This window comes from Nothoprocta perdicaria, unplaced genomic scaffold (assembly GCF_003342845.1).
Source record: "Nothoprocta perdicaria isolate Ctin4 unplaced genomic scaffold, notPer1 scaffold_81, whole genome shotgun sequence".
Lineage (NCBI taxonomy): Eukaryota > Metazoa > Chordata > Aves > Tinamiformes > Tinamidae > Nothoprocta > Nothoprocta perdicaria.
The window spans coordinates 2531377-2537779 of NW_020456099.1; the positions used below are offsets into that span (position 1 = coordinate 2531377).

Here is a 6403-nt window from a genome sequence, read left to right on the forward strand (position 1 = left end):
ATTCTTCATGCATGTCTTAGAGTTTGACAAAAGAGGAGGAATGTGAATTCTTGTGAAATGCTCTGAGCTGTTGAAATTACTTTGGTTTGGCAATAACCGAAATGGATTAAATTTATCCTCATTATCATTATTTCCTATCATCTTTCATTTTCCTTGCCCCTTAATGCTATGAACTTAAAAGTGAYAGGTGGTAGCATGGCATGGAGCTTAGCTTTTTCACTGGGCTCTTCTGCAGTTCTTCAGCTTTCCAGAAATTCCCAGTCTCTCCACTTTAGCTTTTCCAAACTTAWGGAAATGGACAAAAAAATACAGAAGAGGAAAAGGAAGGAGATGATACAGCCTACTACATTTTCCGTTGCAGAAGACAGCAAAAAGAGAAAAGCGACGGGGGAAGTCTTTATGTTATCCATGTTCAAAACAAATTGAATCTGAATCACAGGCAAGTTAACAGCTTAACTSTTCCCTGCTGAATCTAATTTTTGCTTGATTAAACACCTGAATCTACCATTTCCTATCTTACAAACTCCATTTTGAATGTTAATGCTTGTGCTTATATTCCAGTGTTATTCAAAGAAAATTCAAGAACTGCTAATGAAAGCTATTTCCAAGGTCATATGGCTATTTCTACAAGGTAAATAGATATTGTAACAGATAAATCTGCTCTTCTAGGCTAAGAAATTGCAAAGATCAAAAGCTTTTGCCAGTTGGGGCACAAAGCAGGGTGGCCGGAGGGGGACACCGACGGAGCACATAATATAAAGGGGTGCTTTGCAAAAGGCAAAAGTAGTGTCTGATAACCTGAAAATCAACCATTTTGTCCGTGGTTTAAGGACATTGACAATAATAATGGTGCATTAGAAACTACAATGTGTAAAGCTAATCCTGTGATTTTTTTATACATTTATATACTGATGAGCAACAGTCAAGTTCCACATAAAATTTCACAGGTAGATGTGTTTTTATTGATCCTCCTCAGTAGGTGGAACAGCAAATTCTTGATTTTTTTTCTTAGATTGCACTTAAAAAAAAAACTATGCAGAGAGTTCAATGCATCATGAACCAGCCAATGCAAAGGTGACAATATCTAGCCATAAGCTGGTGTTAAGATACATGGAACTAGGTTAAATAAGGGTTCAGAGGCTGCACCTGCCCTTGACAGTGCCTGACACTTTCTGTGGTTTTCTGGTCATATTTTCCTAGGTTTCTTAATGCCTGCTTTCTCAACCTCACATGAAAAGCCCACACGATCAGGGGAGCTGATCAGGGGGCTGAATAATGGGTGATATAAAGGAAACGGTGAAAGAGAGTAAAGGTCTCTCAGCAGAATAGAGGAAATAAATCAGGGAAAGGAGAGAACTGAGCGGTAATAGTCAAGAGAATTACAAATAACGGGTAGAAGCACTCAGAAAAACTCTGTGGTCGCAGGGTGGTTGTGGGGTGCTGCTGCTTTCTGGMATCTTGTGCTGGGAAGCAACAGAGAGTAGCTAAGTAGCAGGAAAGGAGCCAAAACAGAGGCACTTCATCAGTTTCACCTTCATCATTTCACAGCTGTCTTTTACATCATTAAACATCATTAAATTATCAGCTGGCTATTACCTAATACCAAGACTTTAAATTAAATGAGGTGTTTCACATGAGCATTGGGTTTAAACGATAGCTATTGCGCACAAAGTGTCACTCTTTATTAAGGCTTGTACTCTAATTAACTCAAAATGGCATAGACCAAGAGTATATAACTCTGTTCTTATTAACACATTAGTTTTGACAGGAATTACTGTGCTTGCTTAATATTAAAGTTCAACATGTTAATTTGACATAAGTGAACTGATAGCTTTCCCAATATATTTTTAAGTTAAACATACATCAAATACCAAAAAAGTTTTGTTTTTTTTTTTTTCTTCCATCTCGAGGCTTAAGTGGCTTAGGTTACTTTAAAGGAAACAGAAGTAGGAATCCATTTCTCCACACCATATTAGAGGTCAAATAATTTGAGGGGTTCTCTCCTTAATTAAATGGAAGTTCTTCTCCTACTTTCTTGAAGGGTTTCTCTAAATGACTTCTACTCCGTCTTGGAAAACCCTGGTTTTCCTATGAGTGCTTTTAGATAGGAAGATATTGACTCCTTCATTACGGTTTTGGAGATCTGGTATCCCTTATATCCTACATTATTACTCCTGAAAATAATTTCTAAAKCTGAACTCAGTCTTAAAGGAATCCTGTTGTCAAGAGGATGGTCTGGCGAAACCCATTAAGCAAAGGGATSCTTCTTGCAAACCCTCCCCGCTTGTGAGCAGAGCTGCCAAAGAAGCAGGTTGGAGGCTGGATTCCCTGTATTTATGCGTAGGAGGTATTCCTGCAAGGCACGATCCACGAGATTCCTGCAGTGGAGAAGGCTGATCTCTGCTCCTTGCAGAAGGAGCAGAAGGCTGAATCTGCTCCTCATGTCTCTGACCCAGAACTGCCTTCAATGGCCTGAGCACCACCACAATCCGTGTGTGGACACTAATAATTTTGCAGCTAATCTTTATTTACGTTTCTTTTTGTAATATTGGATCAATGCGGGGCACAGCTGGGAGGCTGGGCGTGAYGGGCAGCCCTTTCGGAAATGCACCATTATTTCCAGATCAGCAGGTTTTTTTGGACCTAAACTAAACTCCGGCCTTTTCAGAGGGATAGTGCCTGCAGGGGAGATACCTCCAGTACAGCTTTCAGCCCCRTTGTGATGGCTCTCCTAGATCCCTCTTTATTTTTTCAGACAAAAACTTTGCTACAGAAGTGAAGCCAAGAGATTTGTGCGACGAGGTTGATTAAATCCCAGCTGTGCCACAGAAGCCGCCGTCCCTGAAAGTCAGAGCTACTGCCAAGGTTGGCAGCAACACTGACTTCCTGAGCAACATTGACTTCCTGCTCAAGAGAGGAGCATCATAATCCTCTCCCCATGTGCTAAGTCATGTTTTCTGTGGCACAAARTGGCGCTTGGTGGCCATCAGAGAGTGTCTCTAAGTGACCCCAAAAAGTTTTGGGGCACTCCTCTGGCATCAGAGGATGAGTCCAAGAGGCCGCTGCAACATCACTTCCCTTTGGAAAATGGATGGGGGGGACATTGATGAGGCAGCTGGGAGCAGGGGCTCCCAATGGAACAAGGTCTCACAAATGGAGCAAGGCCTCATATGCAGGCATTTATCCCTAGCGTGACATTTTCCCCTAGAAAATGTTGCTCCTGCCAGAAAATCTTGCTCAGGAAAAAAGGCACTGTGAGGATCTCAGGCTTGCTAGAAACTCATTTCCAGTCAACATTTATATATTTTGTAGAACTTGGTATTTTAAGGATTAAGCTGTCTTTTATACAGAAAACTTCAAGTCAATCCTTTTCACTATGTTTTTTCTGTTGTTATTTTTGTTTTCTTCCCAAAATAGGGAAGTTAGCCTTTAAGTCATCTCTATCAAGGATTTTCTTCACAGCGAGGGGACAATGTGGGAAACAAGTCCACCAAAGACTTTGTACCAAACGCTGAGATCACGGGCTGCTCATTTCCAGGAAGGCTTCGATGCAAACATGCTCAGCCGCTCTGGGCTAGCACCATCTCTCCCAGTAGCCACAAGCCCAGTAGCACGGGGCCCCTTCCAGCCTGTTTGCATTTGTGCATTTGCTGCACAGCTTTTTAAGAGGGTGATTGTGTGAGAGTCATTCAGCACCCTGACTCTAGCTTGCCATTGGCATCCATCTCAAATGTTGGGCAGATTGGTAATTTATTACATCAACACAATGAAGAAACCAGGATGTTTCCCCATCACAAATAGCACTTTTTTTTTTTTCCAAGAAACACATATTACTAAATTTCACATTCAAGTGAAATCATCATATTTGCTGGATTATCTTGTGAATAGAATAATCAGAGACTCAAGAAAAATAGGGTTTATTAACTCTGTTGATGAGTCATTCAGTAACCTAAGGCAAATTTCTTACCACCTCTTTGCCTGCAACTTCCCATACAAACTGAAGAGAATCAAAGAAAATCAATATCCTTCCCCACCCTTTGCTTTTGCTAAGTGCTTCAAAATATTCAGGTGAAAGGCATTAGGCAAGTGAAAACCATCACACATTGGAAAATATTTCCATTGTTGCTAGTTTACAGCAAGCTGCAAGAGGAAAGCAACAATTTGACACCATCACTTTGAAGAGCGTGAAAGAAGCATTGCTGCTTGAACTAAAAAGGGATTTGTTTTATTTTGTTAATTGCAGCCCTTTTGAAAAATGATACTTAGCCTGCCAGTGAAGTGCTAATTAATGTGAGGATGTGGTACACCATATAATAAAGACTGCTGTTGAGGAATGTGAATGAAGAAGAAATTGCTCCTGAGGTGTTGATGGGTAAACAAGATTGGTATGGAGGTGGGCCACAGGTAAGCTTGACTCTGCATCTTTGTAAGCTCTTGCATTGCTCTTTGTCTTCATTATTTGTCCTTTTTTTTTCCGTGGTGGGAAACTGAGGAAGAGAAAAATCCTTCCCTTTTGCCACTAAAATTCCCATTCTGCTCCTTAGATAATGAGCCACCATTATTTTAGAAATGTAAGTAAATTCCTGTTTCTCACAATGCAATTTTATCTGATAGTTTGTCAATTTGCCTCTTTTTACATACTAGTCTGTAACTTTGGCAATCTGTTAACAAAAAATCTTATCATTTAGCTAAGAAACTCTCATAATTTCCATTTTAACTCTTTAATTTCCTCAGTTTTTCTATAGGTCTTTGTTCATACCGGAACATGCAACAGCCAACCTCACTCATGGAGGAAGTTTGAATCTGTCTCAGCCCAACTATTCGCCCAACTATTTAGAGTAGCTTTCCTAGTCTGTTACAAGGGTTTCTGCTTTTGCATTTTATTGTCGTAAAACATGCTAGCAACATACTTAAGAAATCACACTGCAACAATAAGCCTCCCAAAGAGTGTTAGATTTATTTGTTCTTGTTTTTTCAACAAAAAGAGTGTGAAGCATGATCCTCAGGAACTCCCTGGGAAGGGTGAATTTAATGCAAAGAGATGTGAGACGTTGTAAGCAAATTGCAGAGATGCTCAGACATATTTTCCCTGGAAATTCTGGGCCACTGCAGCACATGGAGAGGGTGGCCACACATTTTTCCAGAGCCATGGAGGCATGTTTCCTGCCAGTGTGATGTGCCTGATGAAGAGAAAAGGACAGGAGTGATCGTATTTTTGAAAGAAAAAAAATTCAACTTGAAAACTCAGTTTCAACAAATGCAATTGTACTACGACCAAGCTGTTGATTCTAGTAATATTATGTGTTATTTTCTTTGGAAGAAAGAAATTTTAAAATATCATTTTTCTATAGAGAGGTATTCTACTGTAAAATGCATTCTTAAAGGTTGCATTTTTCCTTTCTAGAAATATTTTGTAATTCTAGCACCATTTCATCTTTTAGCTCCCTGATTCAGAGAGATAACAACTTCAGAATGCCAAAAGCTCATACTGGATAACTGTTTGGTTTCCCAGTTTCTCTATAGCCCAATATAATTTCTCTCTAACCCTGCGGCTACACGTTCCATAGGTTAATTATTTTTGCAACGGCTCCATTTATATTGTGTTGAGATACAGTTTTTGGCAGGCCCAATATTCCATTATATTTAATGTGGAAAAGCAGAACATTTCCAGTTGTGCAATCACCAAATTTTGCAGTTTTTGATATTTACCTTGATATGGCAGAAGCAAACTTCTACTGATTAGAATCAGCTGTTGAGTCATTTGGTCGGCATTCAGTGGATGGTGTGGCTTTTTTTTTTTTCTTTTCTGTCTCCAAAGGATCATTAGCTATTTTAGAAAATGAAAATGTCTGAACAAAACTCCCAAAAAACAGACCTTGAGTAAGAGGTCTCTTTGTTTCCAAAGTATCTTTCCACTTCCCAAACACATCCAGCCCACTTCTGGATATATATTTAAGGAAGAGACAGCTTCAGGGTGTTTGTACAATGAATCTGGCAAGAGTCAAGGTTTCATGCAGTCACAAAATTGTGCCCTTAGACTACAACCTACGAAAACAACTAATAGGATAATGAAATGATTTGAAAAGATACCTAATAAAATAAACAAGTTCACGTCGTCTCCATAATAAAAATAACCTTACTTTCAGAAAGCGCCTTTTATCTGAAGATTTCCAGACCCTCCGCAGCTGCCAACCCTCCACACACATCCAACCGTACATCCCAACGCGGGGAAGGCGCTGCTTTCCAAAGGCAGCCGGCCAGTGTTTGGCAGCCCCACGCTCCAGCCTGCCAGGGAAGGGGAACAGCGAGACAATCCCGGCATTGGAAACGCATGGATACTATCTGCGCCTGTTCTCAGAAATGAGGTGCTATCTGTTAGAGCCATCATCGCTGGAAAGGTCAT

At 40.2% G+C, this 6403-nt stretch overlaps 1 long non-coding RNA gene across 1 annotated transcript; it reads left to right on the forward strand.

Moving 5' to 3' along the window:
• Nucleotides 1-581: 581 nt before the first annotated feature.
• On the forward strand, nucleotides 582-4799 carry LOC112958184. The gene is made up of 3 exons (XR_003251374.1): nucleotides 582-631; nucleotides 4244-4404; nucleotides 4735-4799. It is a non-coding gene; the product is annotated as an uncharacterized LOC112958184 (long non-coding RNA).
• Nucleotides 4800-6403: the final 1604 nt, after the last annotated feature.